This window comes from Papio anubis, chromosome 18 (assembly GCF_008728515.1).
Source record: "Papio anubis isolate 15944 chromosome 18, Panubis1.0, whole genome shotgun sequence".
Lineage (NCBI taxonomy): Eukaryota > Metazoa > Chordata > Mammalia > Primates > Cercopithecidae > Papio > Papio anubis.
In genome coordinates this window covers 12,695,405-12,710,014 of record NC_044993.1, presented here as the reverse complement: position 1 = coordinate 12,710,014, position 14,610 = coordinate 12,695,405, and the positions used below count along the sequence as shown (strand labels likewise).

Genomic DNA, 14,610 nt, shown 5'->3' with positions numbered 1-14,610 from the left:
AGATCAAGATACAGGTCAGACCCTGAAATTCCAGAAGTCTTACCGAACATTTTAAAGATATTTACATGACATTTTGACCTTAACATTGGTATACTTCATTGTTCCCAAGTATGTTTTATGTTGACTTAAGGTTTTCCCAGGACACTTTAAAATGTGTAACTTCATGTTATCAAAACTGTGATTTAGGCAGATACTAAAGAGCAAAACACAACTGACATTTGCCATAAGCCCATACCGTATACACAAACACACACACATACACACTCTTTCTCTCTCTCTCACACACACACACGTATATGTATTATAATGAAGACAGAAAGGTTATATTGTTGGGTCTAAACCCTAAGTTAAAAACCTACCATGATAAACACACGGAGTGGTGCCTTACAGATAATAGTTACAATTGAATCTACGTCTATAGGTCACAACTTACAAGCTCTCTCCTGAGTGCTAGTGGAAGTTGAAACAAGGGAAGCACTCCAAAACCCACAGAATCCCCCACTTAGAGTTGCTATCGTCAACTTTAGAATTCAAATGTGTTTCTAATGTAATTTCCTTAGAAAATTTGCCCAAAGAGAATTTGTTAACTGTGTGCAAGGATGAGCAGGTAAGAAAAAAGAAACATGTTCAGAATCAGGAATTGGAATATAGGCATTAGAATAGACTTAACCTCCGAAAAGGCAACAACTTAGGATAAATCTGATCCTATAAAGTCTGACTACTAAAATAAGAGCAATCACATTTTGGGCACTTCCCAAGTGCCCAGCACTCTGCAGGCATTCTTAATGCATCATAAAACATTCTTCTAACAACTCTGTAATGTAGCTGCCTATATTTTCATTGGGAAAACAAAACAGAACTTGTGCAAGATCACACAAGTGACTAGGGACTGAGCTTAAATAAAGCCACCAACCAAAATGTGCCTACGAAATGCAAAAATGTATCACCTTGTTTTTGACGTAGGCAACATATCTGTCTGCCTTCTTAATGCCCTCTTCACTACTCCTCTTTCTTTTTTTTCTTATTCAAGCTCAAAGCATGAATATAAATAGCTGGTTCTTTCCCACTCCATGAATCTTGTGGAAAATACTTTACCACTAGAACTGGGCATTCATGCCCAAGAAGCAAAGCTGATTGCCAGTTAAAAATAGGAACCCCTGGCTCTGTCTCCGTCTGGTGGGATCCCACCTCCATTAGAGTTTGGTGGGTGGCAGCTGTTCGAGGCCCTTCATTTTACCAGATCACTCTTTAGGATGCTACACAATGGTTTCTATTTTGCTACTGGCTTAAATGTCTCTACAAGTATTATGACTGACTCTTAAGATTCCATGGTGTACACATCACTTTGTAGTGCAACAAAACAAATCTTGATGCCTCCCAGAAACAATCAAAATGTTAATAGATGGATCTGTGTTCCCCCACCCCCATTCAAAACAAAATCAATACAAAACACAACAGGTACATGAACAAATGCCCAATTATTATCAGTCGCTAATAAAAAAAAATCTCAAAATCAGTGTTAGGAGTCTTTTAGTTTTGAAGATCTTTCTAGCCTTTGCTTTGCTTTTTTAATTTTTTTCTTTTAAACTTTCACAGCTAAATCATACAACTTTTCTTGGAATTCTGTGTTCAACTTTACACAACATTTCACACATGTTGAATAAATACTATGCTTGATTTCCATAGTATTTTTGAATAAATAGTATGCTTTCCTGCAGTGTTTCTGTTCATGTTTTCATCTGATATTAAGTAAATACAGAAACTTTACAGTTTTATTCATGGTCAAACCAGAATTGTGAGAGCAGTTTTACATTCAGAAGATGATCCTGATGCCGGTTGATAGTTCAATTTCTTATTCAGTTAAAGCAGTATTGTGCTTTTTTTTTTTTTATGCAACAAAAACGCAGAGACTTTGTACCAGAGAAAATTATGCAGTGTACCGTATTTACTTGTGTGGCAATACAGTATGAGTGCAATGCATAAGAGTTATGGTGCGCTAAGGCCCACAAGGCAGAATGGTATTGCAATACAAAGGGGTTGCATCACACACATACGCACGTAGTAGAGGCAAGCTTAAGTTTAAGTGCTATACAGAAAGAAATTAACTTATTCATCTCCACTTTCTGGTACCACCCCATTCCTCCCATTCAAACTAGATCCTAATATTTTCTGCCATAGGGGAACAGATCCCCAATAGAAACGCAAAGAAAATATAAAAGAACATTAGTTCTTGCCTTTTGAGCTTCTAGGACTTACGTTCTGCTGATTAAAAAAGTAGTTTGACAGATTTTCAATGGGCATTTCAAATATATTCCCCTTTCACCTTTTAGACAGATTCTGGAGCTTAAGCCATATATGGCCTGTGGTTTCACTGCAAAACATTTTTAAATGTTGCTGTGAACAGCAGGACATGTTTAAGAAAAAAAAAAAATGTGTTCAAGAAAAAGACTGTGATGATAAAAGTGTCACCAGTATTAAGCAAAAACAACCAGATGTCAAGCTTCCCCAGACCTTCACTCAAGCCAACCATAAAAGATGATCAATGCAATCAACAAGAAGGGAACTCACACAATCTCCCATTGTCAAACCTGTCTCTGTGTCTGTATCCGTATCCTCCTCCTCCTCCCCTGCTGTCACTCAGGATGCCCTGTCCTGGCTCCAAGTCCGAGGTCTTTAGTACACACTGATTCCATCTGCCCTCATCTCCACCAGGATGTGACCACCATAGCTGCCCCACATGTGGCTACTGAGTGCTTGAAATGCACTCGCGTGGTCAAAGTAAAAGGCCTTTTAATTTAAATTTAAATAACCACATGTGACTAATGGCTACCATATTGGATGCACAGCTACGGATGAAGCCCAGCCTCTGACGCCCATCTCCTATACTAGATTGTCTACTTGGCATCTCCACTTGAATGCTTAAAAGTGTATCAATGTCTAACTTTCCTGCCTCTCCCTGAAAGACTGCTCATAGGCAATACCCTTCCAGTTGATGAGGCCAAAATAAAAACTTGGACCCATTTTAGACTTCTCTTCTTCTGACACTCATATTTAATAGATCAGAAATGGTGTTACTTTAACTTTCACCCTCTCTCATATCTTACCACCTCATGTATGTTGCTGCTGCCTTGATCTAAGCCACTATCATGTCTCTTGTGACCTCCACGGTCAAGACAAAAAAAAATGACTTTTGGGAGGAGGAGAAGCGATATCCCCCAGTGGAGAAGATGAGACAGATTCATATAGACAAACAACAGAGTCACAGTTTCTTGGGTTAAAAATCAAGTGCTAGGGCTGGGCGCGGTGGCTCATGCCTGTAATCCCAGTACTTTGGGAGGCCGAGGTGAGTGGATCACGAGGTCAGGAGATTGAGACCATCCTGGCTAACACGGTGAAAATCCATCTCTACTAAAAATACAAAACAATTAGCCAGATGTGGCGGCAGGCGCCTGTAGTCTCAGCTACTCGGGAGGCTGAGGCAGGAGAATGGCATGAACTCAGGAGGCGGAGCTTGCAGTGAGCCAAGATCGTGCCACTGCACTCCAGCCTGAGCCACAGAGCAAGACTCCGTCTCAAAAAATCAAGTGCTGTAGATCCTATAAAAGGAATTCAAATGGTTTAGTAAATCTGAGGTGGAAGAGGAAATCACATCATCATCTAAAGAAGCTTTGTAGGTATCACTTATTAATAACAAATATTGGTGACGATTACAGCAAAGAAGCCACAAAGCAACAAAACCTGAGTTTCTGGCCAGGCATAGTGCCTCACTCCTATCATCCTGGCACTTTGGGAAGCTGAGGCAGGAGGATCTTTTGAGCTCAGGAGTTCAAGATCAGCCTGGGCAACATAGCAAGACCCCATCTCCAAAATAAAATTAAAAAAAACTAGATGTTGTAGTGTATGCCTATAGTCCCAGCTACTTGGGAGGCTGAGGCAGAGAGGACTACTTGAGCTCAGGAGTTGGAAGCTGCAGTGAGCTACAGTCGCACCACTGTACTCCAGCCTGGGCCACAGAGTGAGGCACCGTCTCAAAAACAAAAACAATTAAACCCTTCTGTTTTCTTTGAAGATTTCTATTCCCCCTCTGAAGAGGACAAAAGTGTTACACTGCATTTCCCACATCCCCTTTCCTAAACTTGAAAATGAGGATCCTCAACAAAGTAAAATCCTTGAGCTGAAGGTAATACCAGCACTGATCAGAATATTAAACAGCAGTAGGGGAACAAATCCATTGCATAATATCATGGTAATATGAAACTCAAGTATCTGGCCAAAAAAATAACACACAATTTACTGTACATGTTCTTAAGAATGTGCAGCTTTAAATTAACTCAGAAAATACACAGTAGCTAGTTGTATGCCTGTGTATGTGTGTTACTATTAGTTTTATGGCCAGTAGCATATAGAGCATATTGTTTATAGTTTATTTCCTTTACATATTAATGCATACAATGAATACAGAAATGAAGGCCTCTTAACTTTACAAAATCAAATGATTCAAGGCTTGCCTTTAATATCTGTATAGCTATAAATTCATATGCAGAGTTCAATGTGTAATCATGTACACTGAAAGACAATATTTGTATAAACCAGCAGAAAGCTGATGTAAGAATTTACTTAACATCAGCTCATAAAGGCCTTGAAAAGGAAGTAAAAACTTAAACAAATAAGTACCAAGACCAAATATATAAAAGATAAGTATGTGCCAATTGTAATATATTATTTGCCTCTCAATAACTAAGATGCTCTTTGCCCCCACCTTTATCCTGTGTTGAGAAGAACAGTGACCAAGAGTCTCCTAGAAATCCTCTTATCTCTTACTGTTTGATGCCTGCAAATACTTAAACCTTTGGAGATTGTCTACTTGGCTCATAGAATCTCTGTGGGAAAGTTTCTCTTTCACCCTGTTCTTAAAAAAAAATCAGAATTTTCTTAAAGAAATCAAATCCACCCTCAAAAACTGCTACATAATTTATAAAGCCCAGTGCAAAATGAAAATTCAAGAGTCATTGTTTGAAAACTTAAGAATTCAAAACAGTGACAGTGAATCATTAAACCACAGGGTCCTTCCAAGCACGAGGTCCTCTGCAGCTGGGCAGGTCCCATGCCCATGAAGGTAGCCCTGCCCGACTAAATCTAGGTGTTCTCACCTGGATCAGTTTTAAGACAAAATTTAAAATTTTTCAAATTCTAAATGACCCTGCAATCTAACAATGACTTCTCTCTCATTTCATGGCTTGAGAATATAGCTCCCAATTTGGTTGCCTCGATTATATCTCAGCATGTGCTTTAGTGTGTCCATTACCATCAACTGAACCACAGACAACCTCTCCCACTGATGTGGGGAAGCAGGACAATCTTGGAGAGGTGTGCACAAAACCACCTGAGATACTAACTTCCTCTAGGAATGCCAGGGAACACATTTTGGGCAATACATAACTTGAAAATGATCATTCCCATTTTTCACATTTATTTTAAAACATTTTTGGTGACCATGTCAAGAGCAGTCCATTGCTTTTCTCAGCATTCCTGCAGAACAGAAACACCCTCAGGGCACAGGAGCACTGCATCCCTCCTGTAATGGCACCACATCACAATAATGCCATTGCTTACAACCCCATGCCGCATGTCAGAGTGTATAGCCAAGCCGTCAAATGCACAAATTTGGAAAGACCGCCAGTGATTCAGTCTACTTAACTGGACTTAGTCCAGAGAATCTTCCAGCCAGCTAGCATGGAGTCTCTAATTTACAGCTGGCAAGCAACCTCCTTAAATGCTTCCAGGTCCTCCATAGAGCTGTTTAATGTCTACCTTTAACACACACCTGACTTCAGACACAACACTCAGCAGCTCTAACCGCAGGGTGCAGAGTTATAAAATTTACAGCTTCTTAAGTTGGAAAACCACAGACAGGGGCTGGAATCTACCAACCATTCTCTGAAGGAAGGGGATGCAGTTTCTGTTTAGGGCACATAAAATTAAAACAAAGGACACCGTGAGTAATCATGGGTAAATAATTTTCCTTCTTTTGCCCCCACTTTTAATTTTTAATGTTAAAACTTTTTAAAATTCCTTCAGTCAGCTTTGTATTTGTTTCATTATTTAAGACCTCTTTTTTTCTTCTTCTTCTTCTTCAAGAAGTTGTCCTCATTTTGCCATAAAGGTTATGGATAGATTTTAAAGACTAGCTATTTAATGCATCCTAAGAAACTCAATTCCTATCCTCAATAATGTATTTGATTGCTTTAAAAATAACAATGCCTATTAAGTGCTTATTGTGTGCCAGGCAAAGCATTGTACTTGCATTATCTCATTTAAAATTGATAATGACCTTATGAAGAAGGCGCTATTAATTCCAATAGTGGAGACGAATAAACCAATACTCAAAGTCACACAGCTAATAAGTCACAGCGACAGGACTCGACTCAAGTCTCTGGTCTTGTTTCATCCTAAAACCTCACATCTTCACTCTCACAACATTGCCTCTCAAGCTTTGAAACACCAAGCCCAGGATTCTAATTTAAAATTTTAAAAACTGTGCTAACTATTGGTAAGACAACACTGGGCCTCCCTGGCGTGCTGTGACATTTACTTTGTGACACTGGGTTTGAACCTAAGAATTTTATTTCTTGAACGTACTGGCATCAAATTTAAGCATATATGATCTCGTCCATCCATTTTCCCCTGGATTTATTTATAATCATTGTTTCAACAACTGAAATATACTAGACTTTATTGGTTGGCCCTTTTTGATAAAGCCCAAATTGCACCTTACGCTCCTATGTCTCATGGAAGGGATGGTTTTGTGGTGGTGTGGATTCATGTTTTTGTAAGCTCCTGTGATTTTTGGAAACTTTTGTGATGTTAAAATTCAGCCAGTTTTCTTTGACTTCTTATTTGCTTCAAAGCTGGAAGAACATGACCAGGTATCATCATTGCTATTATGTGTGAGTGATTGGATTTGACAAGAGACAGTAATACAAAGACCCTGATCAGGGATTTGGAAATGCATCTGTCAGGCAGCTTCAAAGGTGTGGGCTGACACATTGAACCTTGACTACAGTTCTAATTCGACTCATCAACATTCCTCAGAGTATAGTGAGGAGAAATAAATAGTGTTCTCTAACCCGTCACAAAAGTATTTGCCATGAATTAACCGGAGGCCCCCACTTCAAACAGCAAATGGCAAATCTCTAGACAAATGACGTGCCATTGCAAAAGTACCTCTGAATCGTCCTCTCGAGTTTGACTTTTCTATCATCTGTTCTGAATTAATTCTCCATTACTTCTCTGCTGCTTGTGTGTCTTGTGTCTTCACTCAGTCCATGCTACTTGGCTAATATCCCTTCCCTTACACTGATTGTATCTTGAGGCACTTCCTTACTCATTTCAGCCCCTTTACCTTGGGGAGAATTCAGCAGGCAGAGTCACAAAGGAGCTGGATGACAAGGTAATACTTCGTCAATGGTGCTCACACTGTCATCTCATTGATCAATGTGCCTGTCCACCTGGTCCCCACCACCCCATCATCTCCTTTGGCCAAAGAGTGGAGGAAGCTGTTTATTATAGTAATTTTCTTTAGATGTCTCTTCCTGCCTTGAAACTAGCCTGTGGTTAACCTATTTCTCACTCACTGTCATGAGAAAGGCTCTGGTACTTTTCAGCTTCAGGATTCTCCCTTATTACACTAGGAACGGGCTTTCAAAGAGTTAAACACCTTTTTCTTCTGCTAAACATAGAGAAAAAAAAAATCCTAACATAAACGAGAGCTTTTCTATTTTTCAAAACTTTTTGAAAAAGGAATGCTGTAAAAACACAGGTGGTCATATTTCAGCCATAGAACAGCAACCTGTATTATCATGTCATACTGAATCACTTTGTTTATCAGACAGGGATGAAGTTACTTTATAATGAAACACTCATGATGAATTTTCTCACCTCCACTCCAACTGCATGACAGCTTGATAGAGAATGTGACTCATTCATTGTTGTGTGTGTGTGTGTGAGAGAGAGAGAGAGATACAGACAAAGAGACAGAGAAAGATTGAAATGGGGGGAAAGGAAGAGGAGAGAAAGGAGGAACATGAGCTAGTAAGATACCTCATCTCTAGTCACTTCTAGAGAATGTGTCATCTCTAAGTGGACACCTTAGCTAATCGTGAAAAAAATAAAACCAAAACTTGTGTATGTGTTAATTCTTACTGCTAAGGTCTCCTAAAATTGTATGTTAAACAGGCCTTTTCCATATTGCTTAAACAAAGGACAAAGTCAGTGATCTTAAATTACCTACACCTAAACCTCAACATGGAAAAACAATGTTTTCAGCCATACTCAAAAAGTCCAGCATATATATGTCTACTTCAGATGAACTGTCAACAAAGCCTTGTGAAAGTGTCACTCTCATCTTCAGTTTTCACAATTCCATCACTTGAAAAATTAATTTCTTACAACACATGCACACTTAATTTAGATATTCGGGGTGAAGAATTAAAATAGATTTAGTTTTTCTCAGTATTCCCAAATGCGTTTGGGAATAAAATAAACATAATGCGGTCACTGATACATAATATCCTAAACTCTATTAAAATAAAAGCTAAATTTAAATCTTCTGGATGACTAACAAGTCCACTAGTTCAATGAGAGATTCCTTAGTCTTTATGCCAGACTTATGTTGTAGAAAATAAGTTGAAATACGTGGAAATGATTTAGTTTTATATTAGCTACATCCATAGTGATCTCAGAAACTATGATTGCTAAATCAGTATTTACTTTTATGCTAACGTGTGCATGTACATGACTAATTTTTTTTTTTTCTGGGAAATACAGAAATACATGGTCAAGAAAATTATCTCCTTTTCTCCAAGTCACTTATATGCATATATTTGTATGTATTTCAAGATCAAAAAGTTGATTGATTTAAATAATGCCTAAGAAATTTAAGACCTAAGACAGTCATACAAATCCTTGGTTACCCTTAGGTATTTCCCTTTGCCACCAAGGAAATCAGTGGGGCCAGCACTGTATACATTGACATCCACCTGTTTCAAATGTTGAAACCATTTAGAGCCAAGGATCCAAGGAGAATGGATGTCTGTAATACAGACTGCATTTTAAAATTGGACTGGCATGTGACTTAGTGATAAAAGTGAAGTTCTGTTTTCTATTTAGCTTAAATTTTGAGCTTCCCATGAAGACATTCTGTAAAGTTTTGACATATAAATATAACCAGAAGCAGAAGACACTTTTATTTGGCATCAAACCATGCACTTATTTCTTGGGGTTAAGTGACAGCAGTCGATTATTTCCAGGATTGTATTATCCTGCCTTGTACTAGAAAATACCAGGAAATAAGTGGAATGATCGGCAAACTCAACACCCTGAAAGGGTAAATTGCTATTCATCTAGATTGAGGTAAGTCCACTGTGAACTAACTGGTCAGTGACTTCCTAGGTTTAAGTTACTCACTTTGGGAAAGCAAGTGTTTTAGGAAGCTCACTGATTCCTCAAATGCATTTTAGGAGATCAAATTTCATTACTTTAAACGCTGTTTGCGGCACTTGACTTTAAACCATATGGTTGTCAAGGCCAGTCTCAAGAGATGATCAAATACAGTGGTTTTTAAAATGTGTATTACAGAAGCCTCGGGATCTTCAGAGGACTTCAGGGCTGAAATGGGGTAAGGACAGGCTGGGTTCTCGTCCCTTCACTCCTGGCTTCAGTGAAAGAAGCTCTCCTTTCATTTTATTTTTTGCTTCCATGGAAGATTTCTTCAATTTGAAAGAAGGTTGCACTTTTTAAATGGACGAATGAATTTTATCATTGGATGCTGTTCACTCAATACATTTTCTTAAACATCCCACCATGTTCCAGATACTGTGTCAATTGTGCAAGCTACAATGATAACTAAGTCATTGTTTGATAATGCAGGGTTTGGGGGTGCTGTAAAAGTACTTCAGGACAGTGCTATAGGACACAGTGGGAGACATTAGTTCACCTGGGGAAATCATTTCTGAAATGAGGAAACTGGGACTCTGATCATTTCAGCGATTTTTCCAAAGTCACATAGTTTGTAGCAGAACAACCTATATCCCAGCTATTTATGCAGATACTCCTTGTCTAACCCGTGTTGCTTCCTGAAAGAATGGAATCCACATACCAACGCTTGTTTTTTACATTATTTAAAGACTTAAGGCTATAAAGTTTTGGTGATATAATTTATGTCTTAATCTTTTTTTTTCTTTTTCTTTGGAGACAGGGTCTCTGTTACCCAGGCTGGAGTGCAGTGGCACAATCATAGCTTACTGCAGTCAGCCTCCCAGGTTCAAGGGATCTTCCCTCCTCAGCCTCCCAAATAGCTGGGACTAGTGGCATGCACCACCACTCCCAGCTAATTTTTGTATTCTCATGGAGACAGGGTTTTGTCATGTTTCCCAGGCTGGTCTCAAACTCCTGTGCTCAAGCAATCCACCTGCCTCAGCCTCCCAAAGTACTGGAATTTTTGCACTTGACCCCTCTTATACCTTAAACATTTATGCATCTCCAATATCTAATACAGGGCTGGACAATGAATGTTTAATTTTTTAAACCAGACAATGAGAGGAAGTGAACAGAAGAACATTGTTTTGATAATTACCTACATCAATACACATGAAAGCAGATGAAAATGAAATTTAGCAAGATATGGGGAGAATATGATGTCATACATATGAAAGGGAAAAAAAAGAGGAACATTAATCTCACAGTGCCATCCTCATGCATTTTGGGAAGCATACACTTCTGAATTTTACGTCATCATAAGGACTTAGTGAATATGCCATAATTTTAGGTCACCAAAAGAGAGAGTGCTTTCATTCACAGATTTATTCTTTCTGTGGATGGAACAGCATTTTTCATTTTAGTAGGTTCCCACAGTGATTTTAGCATTTCACAAGATTATAACAAAGATTTAACATTTTTATATTGGAGTAAATATATATTTGGCTACAAAAGTATTCATTTTGGCTCAATTCATACTTCTTGTATGGAAAGACCTATGAACTTAATTTAACTTCCTTTAAAGAATACGGCCATGGATCACTTGGATATCAATATACAGTCCAGTTTTGGGAAAATATAATTTATTGCTTATTATAATTTTATGTTTTTAGAATATCTGTGTTCCATCCATTTTGGAGAGATACAAGCATGAGCTAAAAACTGACCAGCAATTTGATGATGTTCTCTAGAGTACAATAAAGTGTAATTTAAATACCAAAGGCATTAACCCAAATTATCTGAAAAGATATCATAAACAAAATACTAGGTTACTGGAGGGTTTTTTTTTTTTTTGCTTCAAATATATTTGCAACTTTTGAATGAAACCATAACTCCTTTAAAAATATAAGCAAGGCATGTCCAATTAATCATACAAGTTTCCATCTAGATTGTTTTCAGATAGGTCAGATTCCTTGGACATTAAGTTCTTCTTGAATCTATTGGTAGAATGAGTGCATAAGGAAATATTTTGGAAAACAATAAGCAAGCAAATATGACCTTATTCCACTGTGAAGAAGCTACAATTTTGTATTAGTGGAGATATTTCTGTAGTTCTTTTATGTAGTAGTAAATAATTACTTTTAAAAACATATGATATATATATCCAATTGAACCTGGGGAAGACTTTGTTTTTATGATTTTATTTCGATCTACTCAACATTTGTCCTTACATCTTATCTTTGTTACTGTTGTCATTCAAGGTGCTGTATTATTTACAAAGAGATAGATTGATGAACCAGATCAATTTTAGAGAACTCTATCACCAAAGGAGGCCAATCTTCCATTCCTCAAAAATAACTTTTTTTTTTTTTTTTTTTTTTTTGAGATGGAGTTGCGTTCTTGTCTCCTAGGCTGGAGTGCAATGGCACAGTCTCAGCTCACCGCAACCTCTGCCTCCTGGGTTCAAGCAATTCTTCCTGCCTCTGCCTCCCAAGTAGCTAGGATTATAGGCGCCCGCCACCATGCCCAGCTAAATTTTGTATTTTTAGTAGAGACAGGGTTTCACCATGTTGGCCGAGCTGGTCTCAAACTCCTGACCGCAGGTGATCTACCCACGTTGGCCTCCCAAAAGTGCTGGGATTGCCAGCATGAGCCACTGCGCCCGGCCATCTCAAAAATAACTTGTAACTATCAGGAAAAATCTTACACCTGGTGAAAAATCTAAACGTTTAGTTTTTGTCAGGGCTAAATCATGTAGATGAATGACCTATGGAGCTGTGCATGGATTAAACAAAGCACAAATAAAATGGCTCAGCTTGAAGCTTATCTAATGTTCAGTGACAGCATGTCAATGGCCTGGCTAATGTGGTCAACAGACAATGGGAGATTTCAGGGTCTAAAGGTGAAAGTGAGAAGGAACTCCATCTCTGTTTTACACTTTCCATCATTTCTTGTCTCATTCTTTGTTGTGGTTCTCCCACAGATAATATCAGTTTAACACAAAGCTTAAATCACAAACAGAATTGTGGAAGCCTGCTGGAATGGTTCTGTGTCTATGAACAAAACTGGAGAGACAAACAGCAGAGAAAATGGTTGTCATTAAGCGGTAAAAAACGTATTTCTCATCAGGAGTGATTTGCACTTTGTTCTGAGTACCCATGGCAGAGATTGTGAGACACATGTGCCCCCGTTTCCCTATTCAGGTTCACTTTCAGCCACAGAACTTGGTTTGTGTACATTTGCTTTGAGGTGGATTGAAGGCCCCTTGGCAGAAATTAATGAAGTCCTGCTCTCTAAAACGGGTACCTTCAAGAACACAATATATCTAAAAGATGACTGAAAAAAAATCCAGAAATCTTTAATAGGAGAGTTCAACTCCTATGACTTAGGTTTAATTAACATATAATATCAGGGGCTGGATTCACTGTTGAGCTCCAGACTATCCTGGCCATAGTCTATTTTGATTGGGAATTGCTTATCTCTTCCTCTCAAATAAAAATGCTGAGAGGGTTGGGAGAACATCTCCTAATGACAGCTTCTTTCGAGTAGGTGGTATGAGATCTTTGAGGCATGTGATGGGACTAGGTATCTCCAGTTAGAAAGATGATGGGAGTTAACTCATGATCAAGGTTGCAAACTCAAATATCTCCTGGGACGAGAGGTTTTCTTAAGAATTTCAAAAATTCGTATGTAAGAAGTCACCTGATACTAAAGCATTAATCTATTTTGTCCATTTTAATATTATACATGGCTGGGCACGGTGCACACCTATAATCCCAGCACTGTGGGAGGCTGAGGCAGGTGGATCACTTGAGGTCAGGAGATCCCTAAACCTGTTTCCAGTCATCCTCAAGACAATGATATAGTGGTAAAACCATCCTCCAAAACAACCTCCAGAACATTCTCCAAAACATCACTTGAGGTCAGGAGTTCAAGACCAGCCTGACCAACATGGTGAATCCTCATCTCTACTAAAAAAAATATAATAATAATACAAAATGAGCCAGGCATGGTGGTACATGCCTGTAATCCCAGCTACTTGGGAGGCTGAGGCAGGAGCATCTCTTGAACCTGGAAGGTGGAGGTTGCAGTGAGCCAAGACTGGGCCACTGCACTTCAGCCTGGGCAACAAGAGCAAACCCTGCCTCAAAAAATACATATATTTATATTTTATATTCAAATATATAAATGTATATTATATATTTATATATAGATATATATATAATATATATCTCATATATGATATATATGATATATATTTTATATATCACATATATCTCATATATTTTGTATAATACATATTTTATATAATATATCACTATATATCTCATATATTATATATTTTATATATATATATATACACACATACAATGTGGGCCTAGGGCTGAACTTGATTGTGATCACCAGTTTGCTAAATATGGTCTCAGGTTTCATATATATATAAAATATATGTGATGTACTCAGAGGGCAAAATAATGGCAATAGTAATAAACATTATGGCCTAAGTACTTTGTAGGCACTGAACTTATCTTCAGTTATCCTTATAATGGCCCTAATAATTAGCTGGTATTGTTTGCCCATTTTACAAATACAGACATTAAGTGACACAGAGATTAAGAAACTTGCCAAAGTTATATAACTAGTTAAGAATCTGTACTCTCAGCCATTCCGTGTGTAGAACATCTTACAATTTAAGGTTGTGTGTTTTATTTTTAATTGTCTGCTACTCTTCTTCCTTAGTAAATATTTAAGGCTAGTACTACTTAATCACTACTCTTGGGAGTAGAAATGAAAAGAGACTAACTCTTCATTTTCTACCACCATGGCCTAAAAAAAAGTATTTCTCTATTATCTACTAATAGTCCTTTGATGTTATGGAAAATGCTATGCTTCTGAAATCTGAATAATAGATTGCGTGGTCTTAAAACTGTGAAACTGGCACTTAGTGGGTTTCTCTGGTTGCCTCCACAGAGGGTATCAAATGTCATCAAGGGAATAAAGTTGCAAAGCCTACTGTAAACTGAATTTGCATAGCTCTTGTGTATGAGATTCAGACAGATCTAAAATACCTTAAAATCTGGATAGAAACATACACGATTGGAGCAACAGCAGGAAGAACAGCTAGGATGCCATCCC

The 14,610-nt window shown here is 38.0% G+C and overlaps 1 protein-coding gene across 3 annotated transcripts in view; it reads right to left on the bottom strand.

Moving 5' to 3' along the window:
* Positions 1-14,610, bottom strand: part of ADAMTS18 (ADAM metallopeptidase with thrombospondin type 1 motif 18) — a 151,370-nt gene that overhangs the window by 17,628 nt on the left and 119,132 nt on the right. The window lies entirely within an intron of this gene.